The sequence below is a fragment of the Oncorhynchus mykiss genome, chromosome 3, assembly GCF_013265735.2.
Source record: "Oncorhynchus mykiss isolate Arlee chromosome 3, USDA_OmykA_1.1, whole genome shotgun sequence".
NCBI classification, from domain to species: Eukaryota; Metazoa; Chordata; class Actinopteri; order Salmoniformes; family Salmonidae; genus Oncorhynchus; species Oncorhynchus mykiss.
In genome coordinates, this window is record NC_048567.1 from 36,221,344 (window position 1) to 36,241,537 (window position 20,194).

A 20,194-nucleotide genomic window follows, 5' to 3' on the forward strand; every position below is an offset into this window, starting at 1 on the left:
TTGATACATTAGCTAAACGGGGGAGAAGTCTGTCCAAAATAAAGTGCTGTTCTGCCTTCTTAACAACACGATCAACAAGGCAGGTCCTACAGGCCCTAGTTTTGTCACACCTCGACTACTGTTCAGTAGTGTGGTCAGGTGCCACAAAGAGGACTTAGAAAATTGCAGTTTGCTCAGAACAGGGCAGGACGGCTGGCCCTTAAAAGTACACGGAGAGCTAACATTAATGACATGCATGTCAATCTCTCATGGTTCAGTGGAAGTGGAAGAGAGATTGACGTCTACACTACTTGTTTTTGTAATAAGTTTTGACAAGCTGAATGTACCTAGCTGTCGGTTTAAACTACACAGGTCGGACATCCATGCATACCCCACAAGACATGCCACCAGAGGTAACTTCACCCCAGGAAGAGTAGCTGCTGCCTTGGCAGCAACTAATGGGGATTCCTAATAAATACAAATACAAACTGGGAGTGGCAATTGAATGCAAGCTCCACAAAAAAATGAAATTGCTAAAACAATTTTAGCCTGTCTATCTATGCTCGACCCGCTCAGTTTCCCACCAGAAACACCAGAAAATTGCCAAAAACAGTAGAACCAGCTCACCTGCTTTTATTTAGAAAAAAAGAATTGTATTGTTTTATATTGTGGTGGTACAACAATACATAATGTGTAGTGCATTTAATGTTTTATTTCGAAACCCTTTTTTTTTTACAGAACCGATCTCAAAAGCACTAATTAGCCAGCACTAGGGAGTTTTAAATACTATTATTAGTCTATTTCTCCCTATTTCTGTTTGTCATTCTGTAGGAGTGTAGGAATCCTCTGCAGCATAGAACTGCCCCAGTGAGATGGAAATGAGAGTGGGGTCCCCAGAGGGTGATAATGATAGTGAGAGAAGGGGAGAGAGAGAGAGGCAGGGTGGTCAATCTGTGTTTTACCAGATCAGATGTCAGATCTGGCTGAGAATAAGTATCGATTGGAATTAATAACAAAAGACTCACATGCAGGACTCCATTAGTTGCCAGAGAAGCTAGTCAGCTTGAACCTCTCTTTCCTTCTCACTGGAGTGGAGCTGTGTGTTTGTGTGTATTCATAGGTGTGTGTTTACTTTTGTGCTTTCTACCTACTTAGTTAAAGCAATACTTTGCCCTGTAGGCCTATGTGTTATGAAAAGCTATGACATCCCTCAGTGGCAGTTCCTTGAGGATAGTCTATCTGCAGCGTTGAGGTAGGCCTTCTTGTAAGGGGTATCTGTTTTTCACCCCCAGCCTACACAAATACAAAGAACAGGCAGAAAATGGGACAGACCCAGGCAGTGGCCCTCATGTAAATGTAAACTAGGTGGGCACAGTCTAAATGGATCCTGTTTTTATCATAACACAGAGAGGGTCGGTTTAACGTAAACACACACATCTTAAATAGGCTGCCTTCTGGATTGGAGGAATTCTTCAGTCTGCTCCTTTTTGGCCCTTTTTACGGTCTATGTCTCCAGTTTACGGGGTGCAAGTCCGAAAATATGCCATCTGTATTGCTGTCTGTCAACAGACAACAGGATAAACAGTAATAGCAGCAGCATAAGTGATGAGTCAAAATAGTTAGTTCAAAAAGGGTAAATCCAGATAGCTACCTGGACTGTTGGTTAACTATTTAACTAACCATTTTGCAGTCTTATGGCTTGGGTGTAGAAGCTGTTCAGGGTCCTGTTGGTTCCAGACGAGGTGCATCATTACCACTTGCCAAGCGGTAGCAGAGAGAACAGACTATGACTTCGGTGGCTGGAGTCTTTGACACACCGCCTGGTATGGACGTCCTGGATGGCAGGGAGCTCGGCCCCAGTGATGTACTGGGCTTGTACGCATAACCCTCTGTAGCTTTTTCCGGTCAGATGCCTAGCAGTTGCCATACCAAACGGTGATACAGCCATTCAAGATGCTCTCAATGGTGCAGCTGTATAACTATTTGAGGGACCATGCCAAATCCTTTCAGCATCCTGAGGGGGAATAGGCGGTGTTGTGCCCTCTTCGCAACTGTGTTGGTGTGTGTATGGACCATGATAATTCCATAGTGATGTGGACACAGAAGAACTTGAAGCTCTCAACCTGTAGGCTGTCTCATCATCGTTGGTGATCAGGCCTACCACTGTTGTGTTGTCGGCAAACTTAATTATGGTAATGGAGTTGTGCGTGGCCACGTAGTCATGAGTGAACAGGGAGTACAGGAGGGGACTAAACACGGACCCCTGAGGGACTCCCGTGTTCAGCGTGGTGGATGTGTTATTGCCTGCCCTCACAATCTGGGGGTGGCCTGTCAGGAAGTCCAGGATCCAGTTGCAGAGGGAGGTGTTTAGTCTCAGGGTCCTTAGTTTAGTGATGAGTTTGGAGGGTGCTGTGGTGTTGAATGCTGAGCTGTAGTCAATGAACAGCATTCTCACGTAGGTGTTCCTTTTGTCCAGATGGGAAAGGGCAGTGTGGAGTGCAATGGAGATTGCGTCATCTGTGGATCTGTTTCACTAGCACCCCAACAGTCTTGTAGCTTAGCATCCCATTCATCAGACAACTTCCGTATTGAGCATGTAACTGGTACATTCTGTTTAGAGTTTTTGCTTGTAAGCAAGAATCAGGAGGATAGACTTACGGTCAGATTTGCAAAATGAAGGGTGAGGGAGAGCTTTATATGCATATCTGTAACATGCTGGTAGAAATGAGGTACAATGGATTTCAGTTTTTTCTGATCCACTAGGATCGCCGCCTCTGGGTGAGCATTGTCTTGTTTGCTTATGGCCCTTTTCAGCTCATTGAGTGCGGTCTTAATGCCAACATCAGTTTGTGTTGGTAAATAGACAGCTACGAAAAATATAGACGAAACCTCTCTTGGTAAATATACTGGACAAAAATATAAATGCAACATGCAGCAATTTCAGAGATTTTTACTGAGTTACAGATCATGTAAGGAAATCCTTCAATTGAAATTAATTAATTAGGCTGTAATACAGTGCCTTGCGAAAGTATTCGGCCCCCTTGAACTTTGCGACCTTTTGCCACATTTCAGGCTTCAAACATAAAGATATAAAACTGTATTTTTTTGTGAAGAATCAACAACAAGTGGGACACAATCATGAAGTGGAACGACATTTATTGGATATTTCAAACTTTTTTAACAAATCAAAAACTGAAAAATTGGACGTGCAAAATTATTCAGCCCCTTTACTTTCAGTGCAGCAAACTCTCTCCAGAAGTTCAGTGAGGATCTCTGAATGATCCAATGTTGACCTAAATGACTAATGATGATAAATACAATCCACCTGTGTGTAATCAAGTCTCTGTATAAATGCACCTGCACTGTGATAGTCTCAGAGGTCCGTTAAAAGCGCAGAGAGCATCATGAAGAACAAGGAACACACCAGGCAGGTCCGAGATACTGTTGTGAAGAAGTTTAAAGCCGGATTTGGATACAAAAAGATTTCCCAAGCTTTAAACATCCCAAGGAGCACTGTGCAAGCGATAATATTGAAATGGAAGGAGTATCAGACCACTGCAAATCTACCAAGACCTGGCCGTCCCTCTAAACTTTCAGTTCATACAAGGAGAAGACTGATCAGAGATGCAGCCAAGAGGCCCATGATCACTCTGGATGAACTGCAGAGATCTACAGCTGAGGTGGGAGACTCTGTCCATAGGACAACAATCAGTCGTATATTGCACAAATCTGGCCTTTATGGAAGAGTGGCAAGAAGAAAGACATTTCTTAAAGATATGTTGTTTAAAGTTAGCCACAAGCCACCTGGGAGACACACCAAACATGTGGAAGAAGGTGCTCTGGTCAGATGAAACCAAAATTGAACTTTTTGGCAACAATGCAAAACGTTATGTTTGGCGTAAAAGCAACACAGCTCACACCATCCCCACTGTCAAACATGGTGGTGGCAGCATCATGGTTTGGGCCTGCTTTTCTTCAGCAGGGACAGGGAAGATGGTTAAAATTGATGGGAAGATGGATGGAGCCAAATACAGGACCATTCTGGAAGAAAACCTGATGGAGTCTGCAAAAGACCTGAGACTGGGACGGAGATTTGTCTTCCAACAAGACTGATCCAAAACATAAAGCAAAATCTACAATGGAATGGTTCAAAAATAAACATATCCAGGTGTTAGAATGGCCAAGTCAAAGTCCAGACCTGAATCCAATCGAGAATCTGTGGAAAGAACTGAAAACTGCTGTTCACAAATGCTCTCCATCCAACGTCACTGAGCTCGAGCTGTTTTGCAAGGAGGAATGGGAAAAAAATTCAGTCTCTCGATGTGCAAAACTGATAGAGACATACCCCAAGCGACTTACAGCTGTAATCGCAGCAAAAGGTGGCGCTACAAAGTATTAACTTAAGGGGGCTGAATAATTTTGCACGGGCAATTTTTCAGTTTTTGATTTGTTAAAAAAGTTTGAAATATCCAATAAATGTCGTTCCACTTCATGATTGTGTCCCACTTGTTGTTGATTCTTCACAAAAAAATACAGTTTTATATCTTTATGTTTGAAGCCTGAAATGTGGCAAAAGGTCGCAAAGTTCAAGGGGGCCGAATACTTTCGCAAGGCACTGTATGTGGATTTCACATGACTGGGCAGGGGCACAGCCATGGGTGGGCCTGGGAGGACATACGGCCACCCACTTGGGAGCCAGGCACACCCAATCAGAGTGAGTTTTTCCCCACAGTAGGGCTTTATTACAGAAATAAATACTCTTCAGTTTCATCAGCTGTCCGGGTGGCTGGTCTCAGATGATCCCGCAGGTGAAGTACCTGGATGTGGAGGTCCTGGGCCTGCGTGGTTACACGTGGTATGCGGTTGTGAAGCCGGTTGGACGTACTGCCAAATTCCCTAAAACGATATTGGATGCGGTATATGTTAAAGAAATTAACATTCAATTCTCTGGTAACAGCTCTGCTAGACCTTCCTGCAGTCAGCATGCCAATTGCATGCTCCCTCAAAACATGAGACATCTGTGGCATTGTGTTGTGTGACAAAACTGCACATTTTATTGTGCCATTTTATCGTCCCCAGAAAAAGGTGCACCTGTGTAATGATCATGCTGTTTTAATCAGCTTCTTGATATGCCACACCTGTCAGGGGGACCGATTGGTCCACTCTCCAATGTAATCTCGTCAGGTATCCTGCACGCCGGCTTCTATAGCTCCGTCTCCTCCTTCGAGTGTCTGGTGATTTGGGCCTGGTCCAGGATAATCCATGTCTTTTGCCTCCGATTCATTGTCCTCGGCCAAATTCCTTTGTCATTTGTGGCATTATTGAATTTCCTACTTTCCAGAGTGTCACTGAGCTTGCAGCCTGGTCCCCAGCCCTTCTCATCATCATGCCAATGTGTTGCAGCTTCCCTGTCAACAGAGGCTGTATTGTACCTACCTACCGCCCATCCACTGTAAGCCCCACTCCTTCCCCAGTTTGAAGAACAGAGGACAAAAGGATGGGTGAAACCCCCTCTCTGGGAAGTACAGTATGGGAGGTGTGTGCTGGGGCTGCCGTACGTCGGCCACAAAGATCACATTCATCTCAAACACAATACAGTACAATACTATAGAGGCCCTTCGGCCAGGACAGGACAGGACCGGCCCCAGGCCACCACAGCACCACAACGCCTGCCTGCTACACAAGAGTTTGGGGTTAGGGTTGGCATTGAATGGGACTAAAAATAGAGAGTGGGACAACGAAAGGGTTGAGGGGAATGTGAATAAAAAGAGGAGAGTAAGAGAGAGGGACAAAGATGGGTGAAGAAAAGGTGGATAATGGAAAACTAGCAAGGGGACAAAGGATATAGAGAGAGAGGAAAATTTGTTTTTTCCAAGGATGAGAGACTGTAGAAACAACCGTAGTGACCTGCACTGTCTTTCACTGTATCTCATGCCTGCCGCCCAATAAGGAGAATGGCAATGGTCCCACTGGGTAATAATTAGCCGACAGCGCTCCCTCCCTTGTCTGTATGTGTGTCGGTTGGGCTCGCGGCTCGCTTTGTGCGACTGTTTATGTTCGAGTGTGACTCACATTTCCTGTGCCTTGCCAGTAAGGCAATCCTCAATGGATCAGCAGGGCCTCCTCTCATTCTCAATTCCACACGGAAAAACTGTGCGGGGGCTTGAATGGATGAGGTGGCTCTGTAATTCATTTACTAGTGCACAGGCACCGCAGTGGATTTCTTTGGAAGGTACATTTTTTTATATGTTAAAGGAGAGGGCACAGTCTTATGACTGATGTTTTGTTAGCAGGAAAAGACTGCCGTTAGACGCAGTCATTGTACGTTCCAGTGTTTCTTGAGTGAAATCTTCTGGGAATTCATCATGCCTTCATCACTTCATCGCTTACTTAGTCAATAATGGTAGGCGATGATGACGGGTTGCTAGGTTTTTCCCCAGAATCTGTCTCCCTTCGGTGTCCTGCTTGTGCTCTGCTCCGGGGAAAATACCTTTTTGAGACCTGTTTGTAATGGAGTCCACAGCCGACTGAGCCACTGTGCCAGTCTGTTTATTAAAGGTGAAAAGAGGAGTAATTGTGAGGAGAGGTCTCAGACCTGGTTTGAATGAGTGTGTGTGTTTTCATTCATAGTCCTGGCACAATATTTATTTTCCTCATAAAGTCTGACCACAAACGTTAATATTAGGGATGCAGGGTATATCAGTAAGTATATCGGAATCTGCCAATATTAGCTAACAATCTAGTTTAACACCGATGTGCAAAAGCGATGTTTTGATGACATAATGACTCCACGAAAAATACAGTGCTACACGTGCAATACAGCATTCCTAACCTAGCCCACAATGTCTGCTGTGTGGATCTATTTTGAAGTTTCAAAGGAAGATAACTAAAAGGCCATATGCAACGTTTGTGCTGCTATTATTTCTCGAGGAGGGGAGAAGGTGAAATCATTCAATACCACAAACCTAATTACTCATTTGAAAGTTCATCACCCCCAGATGTTCAGCGACTACAAAAGCAGAAAAAAGTGCACACTTCTAACAACTAAACAAGTTCAAGTCGAGCAGTCATTTGAAAGAGTAAGAACATTTCAGTGAGACAACTCAAAGGCGAAATCCAGTAACGCCAAGATAATGGAATTCATTGACCTTGACAATCAACTGCTCTCTGTGGATGATGTTGGCTTTCGCCGACTGATTGAGCACCTCGAGCCCCGCTACACACTACCAAGTAGGCGCTATTTTTCAGATGTTGCCTTACCGGAGTTACACTGTATTATTGAAACACACATCCATGAGCTACTTGCTATGGGCGTCACTGCTATTAGCTTCACAACTGACATTTGGACCAGCTGTGTCAGCCCCATGAGCATGCTGGGTCTGACAGCACAGTGGGTCGACGAGGATTTCGTACTGAGGAAAGCCTTATTGCATGCTCAAGAATGTGCTCGTTCTCATACCGCTGCTGCCATTTCAATGGCATTTGAGAACATGTTTGAAACTTGGGAACATCAACACACTCCTAGTTCCATTCAAACTGACTCGATAGTAAGCTCATCAACTGCGTCTGCAGCAGATGTGATACCCTCTGTCATGGTATTGAAACGCCTGCTCAACAAAACTGCCGACAGACCGTGGAGTTAAAACTTGTAAAAGTACTCTACTAGAGGCTGTGAACAAGCGATTTGGTGGCATTCTCTCTGAGCCTCTTTACTGTGTCGCCACCATGCTCGATGCTAGGTATAAGGACCGCTACTTCGATACAGACAAGAAAGAGGGTTGAATGGAAACGGACATAGTGACATTGTGCACTGAGGAAGAGAGGCCATGGACAGACAGACAGCTGAAACTTCACTGCTTGCCATGTATGATGAAATCCTGGTTGAGAATGAAACGACTGGGCAACATGAACAACGAAACAGCACAGCAAGTAAGTGAAAGAAATAGGTTTTGATTATGTTTTACTGGTAATGGGGACATACGTAAATGCCAACAAAAAATATTGGATATCGGTATCGGCCAAAAATGTCATAACGGTGCATCCCTAGTTAATGTGCTTCGATGTTACAACAATGATGATGATCTTGATAATGTTTGTAATGATGATGGTTATTCTAAGGTTGCAACTTTGTAGGTCCCTCCTAGCTCTCTATTAGCTATTTAAGTGTTTTCATCCCTATTCCCTCTACCTATTCCCTCTACTTCTCTCCATCACTCTCTTTTCACCTCACCCCCTCCCTCTCTAAGAAACACACCCACTCAAGCACACATATCCGCTCATTCTCTCCCCGAATGTCTCTCAGTGACTCTGAAGCTCCTCTGAGGGGTGAAACCAGACTACTCTCTCCCAGGTAAACTGCTCTCCATCCTCGCTCCCTCATTCTCTCTCTCTCTCTCCTTCCTCAATCTCTCTGTCCTCTTTCACTATCTCACTCTTCTCTCTCACTCTCCTCTCACTCGCTCTCCTCTCTCACAACTCCCTCTCTCTAAGGCTAAATGGTCACTGTAATGGAATTAGTCTGTTAGATTGGGATTGATAGTCCTCATAACTGTCTGTTGTGTGATCTGCTGCTGTACCATAGGTAGTGTTTCTATTTGTGTGCTTTCTCTGAATGGGTTGCCTGATTGTCTTCTTTATTCAAGTTTGCTTGAGTGTATTATGTACTGGATGTGAGTGTAGCAGCTACCTGAGTTCTCATTCTTCCTCATGTTTGAGTGCAGCTAAATGGGAGTGAGTTTATTAAAGGGCATCTCTGAAAAACAAAGTCCTCAATACTCTCCATTTGTTTTTGGAGGGTTAATGGTGGATAGAGGGAGGATGACTAATCAGTGTGTGTGTGTGTGTGCTCACGTGTATGGGAGTGTGTGATGAGTCGTCTACATATGCATGATTCACAGTTATACAGGCATACTCCCTCCACTTCCTGGTGTGGGTGGGCTCTTTGCCTTTCTTAATACGTTCAAAGGGCAGTAAAATAAGTATTGACAGCTTCTATGGGCTAATCAGCCTGGTCCCACTGGATTGGGTTCAATCCTTAGACTTTGTGAAAATATGAGAGCAGCACTTCGGTTAGAGCTTTGGTCAGTTCCTCTTCTTATAATGTTACCTGAATACATGATCAATCACCTTCATCCTAGCCCCTCGTACATTTCTGTCAAATCCTCCTGGGCTTTTCTTGTGGTTTAGATTAGGGGTGTGAACGTGTAAACTAAATTAGGATTTTTAACATGACGCGAAATCCCTAACCGAAATAAGTTTTTTTTTTTCCTCACCAAATTAAGTCACATTCTTTGCATTTATCACAAAACTCCTCGCGCTGGCTCCCCTGCTCTTTCTCTTCGCTAATGATGAGTGTGTGTATCCAGTTTTCCGTCTGTTGCGTGTTGAATATCCTAGCCTATTAATTGATTCTAAGCCCGCTTTACTGGAGTTGCGAGACATTGCATGCCACAGCATTCCATTGCGATATACAGTTGAAGTCGGAAGTTTACATACACCTTAGCCAAATACATTTAAACTCAGTTTTTCACAATTCCTGACATTTAATCATAGTAAAAGGTCCGTCTTAGGTCATTTAGGATCACCACATTATTTTAAGAATGTGAAATGTCAGAATAATAGTAGAGATAATTATTTATTTCAGATTTCATTTCTTTCATCACATTCCCAGTGGGTCAGAAGTTTACAAACACTTCATTAGGATTTGGTAGCATTGCCTTTAAATTGCTTGACTTGGGTCAAACGTTTCGGTACCCTTCCACAAGCTTCCCACAATAAGTTGGGGGAAATTTGACCTATTCCTCCTGACAGAGCTGGTGTAACTGAGTCAGGTTTGTAGGCCTTGCTCGCACACGTTTTTTCAGTTCTGCCCACACATTTTCTATAGGATAGAGGTCAGGGCTTTGTGATGGCCACTCCAATACCTTGTCTTTGTTGTCCTTAAGCCATTTTGCCACAACTTTGGAAGTATGCTTGGGATCATTGTCCATTTGGAAGACCCATTTGCGACTAAGCTTTTACTTCCTGACTGATGTCTTGAGATGTTGCTTCATTATATCCACATAATTTTCCTGCCTCATAACGCCATCTATTTTGTGAAGTGCACCAGTCCCTCCTGCAGCAAAGCACCCCCACAACATGATGCTGCCACCCCTGTTCTTCACAGTTCGGATGGAGATCTTCGGCTTTCAAGCCTCCTTCTTTTTCCTCCAAACATAACGATGTTCATTATGGCCAAACAGTTCTATTTTTGTTTCATTAGACCAGAGAACATTTCCAAAAAGTATGATCTTTGTCCCCATGTACAGTTGCAAACTGTAGTCTGGCTTTTTTATGGAGGTTTTGGAGCGGTGGCTTCTTCCTTGCTGGGCGGCCTTTCAGGTTATGTCGATATAGGACTTGTTTTACTGTGGATATAGATACTTTTGTACCTGCTTCCTCCAGCATCTTCACAAGGTTCTTTGCTGTTGTTCTGGGATTGATTTGCACATTTCGCACCAAAGTACGTTCATCTCTAGGAGACAGAACGCATCTCCTTCCTGAGTGGAATGACGGCTGCGTGGTCCCATGGTGTTTATACTTGCGTACTATTGTTTGTACAGATGAACTTGGTACCTTCAGATGTTTGTAAATTGCTCCCTAGGTTGAACCAGACTGTTGGAGGTCTACAAAAAATGTTTGGTGGTCTTGGCTAATTTATTTTGATTTTCTCATGATGTCAAGCAAAGAGGCACTGAGTTTGAAGGTAGGACTTGAAATAAATCCACAGGTACACCTCCAATTGACTCAAATGATGTCAATTAGTCAATCTTCTAAATCCATGACCTCATTTTCTGGAATTTTCCAATCTGTTTAAAGGCACAGTCAACTTAGTGTATGTAAACTTCTGACCCACTGGAATTGTGATACAGTGAATTATAAGTGAAATAATCTTTCTGTAAACAATTGTTGGAAAGGTTACTTGTGTCATGCACAAAGTAAATGTCCTTACCGACTTGCCAAAATTATCGTTTGTTAACAAGAAATGTGTGGAGTGGTTGAAAAATGAGTTTTAATGACTCCAACCTAAGTGTTTGTAAACTTCTGACTTCAACTGTACAGCTTTTGATTGCCGATAGATAGGCTTAGTGCACAGTTCTGACCCTGTCTGCCTGGTGGTCGACCTGCCTATACTGTGCCCCTCCCCCTCGCAATTAAAGATGTGAGTGTTTGTGTTCTCAGAAGTACGGCGACTAATCAGTCTCCTCTGTTCCAAAAATACTTAATCTTAGGAATCGATTTCTAGCGGAATCGAATCTTGACCGTCAGAAATGGGAGTCAACATGCAAGGAGTTGAGGAATCAACTATTTTGGAGTCTACTCTCCACCACTTCGTCATCAGCAGCAAAGTCCTGTATGGCAATACTTTGAGAAGTTAAATGAGAACGAAATGCAAACTTTGCGAAGTGAAAGTGAGGTACAGTAATGGTAGTACAGATGCAATGCATAACCATCTGAGACATAAACCGTTGCTGGTAGCAGCTCAGCTGCATTGTGAATTCACGTGGATATTATAGTTTAAACATTGAGATTTTTTTTCTCCATTTGTCACATCCCTAGTTTAGATGTACATTTCGATAATACCTTTGTGCTGCTTGTGTTTGATTTGAAGGGTAGAATTGACCTAGTCCAATCGGCTTGTGTTTAATGAAAGTGAACATGGTGATCGCTGTGAACTGCCTGTCTTATCAAAGCCCTCTGAAATCCTGCTCTGCCTGCTCACGGCCTCAGAGGCACAGCAGAGCAGACCTCAAAGAGACTGCTTGTATGCAGTTTAAGAAAATTCCCTCTGTGGGTGTGTACATCTCCTACTACTAGACACAGTGGGAGTAACCCTAGGTGGGTCTGGGGCACGTTGGTTTTACATGCCATCTGATTTTTAGAGCTTCTGTTCTCTGGGTTTATTTAATTGTAAGTTCTTGTAAAAAGAGCTTTATTGTGTTTTCGCCCCTTGGTTACAAAAACACCCTCAGGTTCAGGTTTGGGCATTTGATCTGGTAAAAGTGCTTACACTCTCTCTGAGAAAGAAAACCAAGAACATGGTTTGAGCTAATGTCACTTCCACAGACCTAAGTAATGAATGTTAACAAGTTGCCCCAGTGTTGCATTGTCATGACCTGATGGTTACGATGACAATTTGGTGAAGGTAAGCTAGATCTGCAGGCTGCTTTCTACCTTCAGCGACCCTCAAGCACAGGGGTCAGGGGTTAGGGGCTGTTCTGCATGGATGCAGAAGTCAGGCTGTTCCACCACTTCCTCCTGCCAGCGTGCAATTGTACCCAGAGAGGATGCTGGTTGATAAATGTAGCCCTCCAGCTCTCTCTCTATCTGCCGTAGCTCAGAGTAGACCCGTTTCCATGGAAACCAACAGCACCAGGCTGGAGCAAGGAAAGGAGAGGCGGAAAGAATGACAGACAATTTTTATTTTTTATTTTGTTTAACTCACTTAAGAGGGTTCGCTTCTCCAGGCACAAGCTAATTTAATGTTTGGCCCATATTTTCATCCATAATTACCAGGCGTGGAAAGACCTGCCAAAATGAACACATAACCTGGACTGCTCTGTATTCTTAGTGTCTATTCATATTAATATGAAAAACAGTTCTGATATTGTACTAGTGCAGCTTTTTGTATATTCATATTGAGTGACTGAATGGTGATTGTGATGATGCCCCATGTTATGTGACCTCAACTTATCAAAGTTACAGTATATCAAGATTTGTTGCTGTGTCTCAATCTTCAGATGTCAAGGTTAACATAGCAGGACTTGCAGCAGACCCGGTTGCTCAAAGAACTCTTACAATGTAATCGCAATGTTGCGAGCTGTCATTGGCATGATCAGGTTTCCTCTGTCTTTTACAAACATCCCACCAATGTCAGAATAATCTTGCTGTCTAAAGAAGGGTTAGAACATTAGATTGGAGCCTGAGTGAACATTTTGCTTAAATAGTCAGCGCTGTTCCTCTCATGTCGTCCACACATTACAACCACTTACGATCAACGTGTTAAAATAATTTTAACAACATTTCCTAGCAGTTTTATCAACAACGTTCCTTTCACCTGGAAATGTCTAGGAAAATAAATCTAGTCAGGTGTCAGTCTATTTTATCTGTTTTAATCTCCTCCTCAAGACATGAAGCAAGGTATCAAGCAAAGTGCTTCTGTTATCAGTACTGAATAATAATGCTCTGATACATGTAAGCTGAGCCCTAACTTCGTGGCTGCCATGTTGATAAGGCTGATTGATGCCCTACGAAGCTTCTATCTTTTGTGTTGATGAAATTCCTGGAAATTCAGGGGTAACCCCTCAGGTCTTTGTGAGGACATTTTAAGGCATGACACATATCCAGAGTGAAGGGATATTTAACTTGCCCTGCATTTAAATACTGTATGTCTCTGCAGACTCACTGCAAGTGTTCCATGGAATAAATAAGAGAGGAAGTCTCAGAAAGCTTCTTCCTGGGTCTCCTTTCCCCTGGGTACCTTCACCACTGTTTGTGTTTCTGCTGACGGTGCACCACACTCACACTCCCCCTCCTCCACCCACACCCCCTCTCCTCTCTTCCTAGTTTGCGCTAGGCAGGAGCTAGGCAATCCCTTTCACACCATGATATGCACGCCTCACACGCATGCACACACACACAGACATAAAAAGACACTCACACCACACCCCAAGTCTAGTCCAACTGATGACAGCAAAGGAATGTACTGTACAGACAAAGGTTAAAGATAGACACTAAGCAGAGAGGTGTGTCCCATTACAGGTTCCCATACAGAAGGACCTGATTCTGCAGAGTACAGGATTAGCCGTTTCATTTCCTGATACTAATATTAGCTCTGGAGTTTTGCTTGTGACAACTCCTATCAAAGGAATGTGTCACTATAAGAAAAGAGAACAGAGCTGCATCATCGGCTTCACTAACAGTACATTCACACCCCATAGACTATAAATAGATCTTTGTGAATGAGTGAATCAGCAACCTTTCCCCATCTGCATTCATCCACAGTATACTTCTAATTACCATCCTGAGGATCCAGCATTGAAGTGTTTGGACTGTCAGCCTTCAACTGCTGTAAATTTTTAGTCTCACTTCCTTCATATGGTTCCTTCTACCTGGTTATCGTAAAGCATTAATGTAAGGTAAGGGGGTCAGTGGGAAGGAAACAACAGGAGGTGAAACAACAGGAGGAAACGTTGAGAGCAACTAGAGCCACTGGGGAATGGCAGGATCTCTATACCTGATCTGACAGTCAGAATGGATTTGAGACCGACAGGCTACAGAGGAGGGTGTTCTGGGCAGTGTAACGTGTGAGCGAGTTGGTGCGTGCATGTGTTTCAAGAAAATAACATGACCAATAACCATATCTCCCCTACCCAAGGTGATTGTTCTGTGTGTAGCACAACCATTAGGAATTAGCCTATTATTTCTAAACAGTGTAGTTTCCTATCCCTATCTCAAATAATTGTGAAAGGAATACAATGTAGCCAAATTAAATTAATGTTATTAATACATTTAATTAACTCAGTCTGTATAGGATTAGTTGTTTGATTCATCTCTTGTTGAACAGCAGTAACCAAATGGAGTTCCAAGCTCTAACCAACCATATATTTGAGCCAATTGAGATGAGTTTCCAGGTGATTCATTGCCTCTCCAATGGTGTGCCTGCCTGACTAGTAGCCATTGGCAGTATGGTTGTTGAGCTTATGCACCATTAAAATGCCTCATCACCGGACTCATCTTTTGAAAGTTGAAAGTAAAAGTTGCCATTCCCAGTCGGACTCAAGTTGTACGCTGACATTTTTTAAGTTAAATGCTGTCAACCAAAGGATTTAAAAGCTTGCTATCTCTGTAGGTGAGAGTATGCTAAGGTAGAGGGGAATCTGTGTTTAGAATTATAGAATGTTATTGCTGGTATCTATGGCAATCCAAACTTCCTTCTCTTGTGATGTACACTACAGTTCAAAAGTGTGGGGTCAATTAGAAATTTCACAAGTCCTCAACTGGCAGCTTCATTAAATAGTACCCGCAAAACAGCAATCTCAACGTCAACAGTGAAAAGGCAGCTCCGGGATTCTGGCCTTCTAGGCAGAGTTGCCTCTTCACTGTTGGCGTTGAGACTGGTATTTTGAGGGTACTATTTAATGTAGATGCCAGTTGAGGACTTGTGAGGCGTCTGTTTCTCAAACTAGACACTCTAATGTACTTGTCCTCTTGCTCAGTTGTGCACCGGGGCCTCCCACTACTCTTTCTATTCTGGTTAGAGCCAGTTTGCACTGTTCTGTGAAGGGAGTAGTACACAGCGTTGTACGAGATCTTCAGTTTCTTGGCAATTTCTCGCATGGAATAGCCTTCATTTCTCAGAACAAGAATAGACTAGACTGATGAGTTTCAAAAAGTTATTTCTGGCCATTTTGAGCCTGTAATCGAACCCACAAATGCTTATGCTCCAGATACTCAGCTAGTCTAAAGAAGGCCAGTTTTATTACTTCTTTAATCAGTATAACAGTTTTCATAATTGCAAAAGGGTTTTCTAATGATCAATTAGCCTTTTAAAATTATAAACTTGGATTAGCTAACACAACATGCCATTGGAACACAGGAGTGATGGTTGCTGATAATGGGCCTCTGTACGTCTGTGTAGATATTCCATAAAAAAACAGCCGTTTCCAGCTACAATAGTCATTTACAACATTAACAATGTCTACACTGTATTTCTGATCAATTTGATGTTATTTTAATGGACAAAAAATTTGCTTTTCTTTCAAAAACAAGGACATTTCTTAGTGACACCAAACTTTTGAACTGTAGTGTATGTGAAGTCATTATGTTGCTTTGTGACATACATTCTGTTTACTTTTAGATGTTTTAGTATATTCCAATTTTTACCATGGCAACTTAACCTGTTGTGCCCCTATCTGCCTCTTTCCCCATCAGAGAACTCTATCTGGGCTGCCTAGTCTCCCTTGGCCCCCTCCTGCTAGTGGGAAAGGACCCATACTCTCCAAATTTGTCCAGGATTTTGGGAGTCGACTCCGTCTCCTGCTATCGTCGTTGTAGTCGAATCTCTCTCTCGAAGCCGACTCCAATTTGACCAAACTGACAAAAATTTGCAAAAATTGTCAGTGTGTGTGCTTGCACGCTAATGAACTGGGTGATTGATTAGCAATGCATATGTAGCTGTCTGACAATCTACTGACCAAAATATTGAAAGCTAATCGGTAGCCTACGTCAGCCTTTTTTGTATAACTCCATAATTTTTGGAGTCAACTCCAACGCTTGTGGTCAAGGAGTAGACTCTCCACGACTATTCATTAGTAAATAACGAGTGTGTACACATGCTTTAGTGTGTGTGTGTGTGTGTGTGTGTGTGTGTGTGTGTGTGTGTGTGTGTGTGTGTGTGTGTGTGTGTGTGTGTGTGTGCACATACATACTGTAGCATGCTTGTTAAAATGTGTGTGCTTGTGTGAGAGATTATGATGTGCTTGCTCACTCTGGCAGGCTTTCCCCTTAACTTCCTTGCAAAGCCCTAATGCGTGTTTCCCTGCTCTGAGCTAGAGTCTAGACTGCACTGCTATGCATAATTCAGACGGATCTCTCCCCCACCCTAAAACCGCCTAATCACTCTGGTTAAAGATTGCATAAGTACTATGCCAGAGATTATTAAGCCTTACACTGTGATGGCCAACTTGTGCTCAGGTCAAACAACACAAGTAGGACGGGGGAAGACAATTTCCGTTCTACTTTTTTCTCTCTCTCTCTCTCTCTCTCAATTTTTTTCCTCCCCTCTCTTTATCTTCGTTCTTCCTCTCACCGGTATATTTCTATATACAGTATGTATCGCCCTCCTACGCACTCTGACTTCATAGTGCCTTATTTTTTCTCCCCATTCATCTTCTCACTCTTTACCTGTCTTTTCCTGTCTCTCCCACTCATGCCTTTTTTATTTCTCAGTCTCACACTCCTGTAGTATTCTCACCCTCACTTTTCTTTCTTGGGAATTGTGTGTGAGGAGACCACTTTGGTACATGACCTAGCTACAGCATAAAACCAATCCCTTTTCTAACTATTCTAGCTAATTCCCAAGGCAAACACCACAATGTAGCTGGACAGCTCAGAACATTTTCTCGTCTGCCTCTCTTACTGTGAGGCGTTTGAGTTCATTTTAATGTCTGTTATTCTTAATAATTGCTACTGCTAATAGTACTCTGCTGTAAACAAAGTTAACCCTTGTGTAGTCTTAACATCCTATATACTCCCCTTGTCCTAAGGGTAAAAAAATGACCCGCCTTCACTACACCACTAAAATAAAGCAGCTTAATTGAATTTTAAAGCCCAAATCTATTTTGCATGAAGAAACAACCTGTCATTCATCACAAACATTGAATATCTGTGTTTTCCCTTCTTCACAATGTAGAAAGACTGCATTTAATCAGTGGACACCACTCGTTTTTATTACAACACACCTATCATAATTGTTTCCTTTACTAAAGTAAAGGTTTATTTGTATTGTTATTATTATTATTGCTAAAGGTCCTGCATAGGTGTAAACATACATTTTCTCGCAAGAGATAGCACTTGTATAGCCTAAGAAAGTAGCAGAAATGTGCAGAAAGTAGTTTTGATTGCATTTTATTGAAGGGAAACAATGACAGTCTTGAACTTTTTTGGCAACATAGCGATATATTCTTATATACTGTACAATGAGGAATTCAACTACAAAATACTAGTCTTCTCCCATTTTTTAACCATTGCCCCCACCCACAAGGTGTATCAACAACAACAATAAATAAGAAAAAAATAAGATAATAGATACAAAACAAAAATGTGAAGAACATAAATCAATCAACTCTAATTAGCACATGTAGGACAGTATGCAAGTGTGTGTGCATGGACTTTGCAGATGTATTTCTCACATGTGCAGCACATAGTATTTGTTTTACAGTCATTCTTTGGGGGGGCAGAATATGCATCTCCTCCTCTTGCCTGCCCCAACTGCAGCCTCAGGTGGATCAGGACAAGATTCACCCCCCTGAACAGCTTTCACAAGCGCTGCAGAGGCTGCTGTGCGGGGTAGGCGCTCCCTTATTTGAATGTGTGGGGTTACAAGTACCTTTCCCAGCTGCTCCAGGAACACCCTCCTCTTGTTCCGCTTATCAAGCATCCAGGTAGGGTTGATCTTGTTCCGTATCACAAAGGCATTGTATGAGGACACATCAATGATGTTATGGAAGATGACCAGGGGCCAGCGGGCAGTCATCCTCCTGCAGCTGTAAGTTCCAATCACCTTGACCAGGTTGTCCACGCCTCCTTTGTTGTGGTTGTAGTCCAGGATGATGGCTGGCAAACTTTGATGAGAAGTCCTCTCTGCCCCTTGTTGATGAGAAGACTTCCCTCCCTCTCTGCATCCCAGAGACTACATGTAGCCTTGCCTCGGGACCTATACACACCCGCTAAGATTAGCAGCCCTATGAAGGTACGCAGGTCAATCTCATCCACCCTTTTCCAGGTTTCTCTATATTTACAGAAACCCTCCAAATTTGTCATCTCCAGGATGATTTTCTTGATGGCTGGTGTGATGAACATGTAGAATGTTGAGGCAATGTCCTGGGCATGGGAAACTGCATGTCTTGTGGGCCCTGGGGTCATCCTTATGACATTTTGTGCTGCCATTCTGCCTTGGTTATCATATGGTGACAAGGACCATGTTATTTAGCTGTTCTTTGACAAAAATGTCTCTCTTTCAGTTTGGGGGATTTCTTCTTCATCTGAAGATGATGCATTGTGCTCTGGGTTGTATTCTTCCCCATCTTCTTCTTCATATACCTCCTCCTTCTAAATAATTGATCTCTTGTTCCTCCTGGGCATCTGAAAAAATCAGATCTACGACCTGTTGTGCACTGAAAAGTGCACTCATGGCTTCAGCAAAGAGAGAACTGGGGGGGACTGTCATCTGCATCACCTTTATAGCCTCTGACTGCATTTCCCATTAGTAAACAATGCTTTCAATAAATGTATTTTGTCTGAAATGTTTTTGTTTTGTCTGTGAACTTGAGTCATGTGTGGGGTTGTGGAGGGGAGATGCTGCACATGCACAATAACGTTTTTGTTTTGTCTGAGTTCAATCAGTAGCACACAATCTCAATTTCTCATTGTGTGTGTTTTTTTTGTGGTGTGTAAATTATTTTATAACTGCTGGTTAACCACCCTAAGAAAATGTTTGTACCCTGGTGGTGTACAGCTTTCATTTTTTTTTAATTATTATATATTTTATTTTACCTTTATTTAACTAGGCAAGTCAGTTAAGAACAAATTCTTATTTTCAATGACGGCCTAGGAACAGGGGGTTAACTGCCTGTTCAGGGGCAGAACGACAGATTTGTACCTTGTCAGCTCGGGGATATGAACTTGCAACCTTTTGGTTACTAGTCCAACGCTCTAACCACTAGGCTACCCTGCCGGAAAAGTCATCAGATTTCAAGTTGAAAAAATATAATTTAGGGGGTTTTCTCTGCTATTAAACAGTGTCGGGTCATGTTTGACCCTTGAAACAACACAAGGGTTAACTTCTGTTCGGGGGAAACCTAGGTGTGACCTAGGTTTCTGTACAGGATTGTTACATATACAGTGGGGCAAAAAAGTAGACTAAATGTATGATCATCAGATGTAGGGGAACATGGAAATGGAGCCGAGAATCTGTCAATTCACTTCCAAAAAGGAAGTGTTATTCTCTGTTTTATTTTCCACTGTTAAGAAGCCAGACTGTGCTGTGTTTTTCAGGAACATATGGAGAACGAGTGAAACCCGGGCTCATTAAAAAACCTGTCACCGCTGCCCCAGCTGGAGTCAGTCAGACTAGTCTTCTGCTAGGCCTGTTTAGCCAGCCGCTGGGACACTGAATGACTCCACACAGCCTCTCTCTGAGAGTAATCTCTCTCTCTCTCTCTCACTCGCACACTTACTCACCCTGTCAACTTATCAGTCTCTACCTGCCACTGCTTTTGCCTTACCTAGGGAAGGTGGGAGGGAGACAGTGTTAAATGCACTAGCTTATAACCCCTACATCTATTCTCTCCCTGAAAAGTGGTATTCTGAAGTATGATTTACTGAGACGTGTGTGTTGATGGCTCTGTTCTGATGATGGATGTCAGTGGATGGGCCTCAGCTCGGACTGTCAGCA

At 42.9% G+C, this 20,194-nt stretch overlaps 1 protein-coding gene across 6 annotated transcripts in view; it reads left to right on the top strand.

Moving 5' to 3' along the window:
- Window positions 1–20,194, top strand: part of LOC110519702 (transcription factor HIVEP3) — an 89,775-nt gene that overhangs the window by 49,151 nt on the left and 20,430 nt on the right. Inside the window, exon 1 of one of the 6 annotated variants that reach the window (XM_021596677.2) lies at window positions 8,063–8,329. The exons of 4 other annotated variants lie outside the window; for them this stretch is intronic. The gene's annotated coding sequence lies outside the window, so the exon portion shown is untranslated. Of the gene's footprint in view, window positions 1–8,062; window positions 8,330–13,831; window positions 14,157–20,194 lie in introns of those variants that run through there. One more of the 6 variants, XM_021596680.2, reaches the window with a different exon arrangement.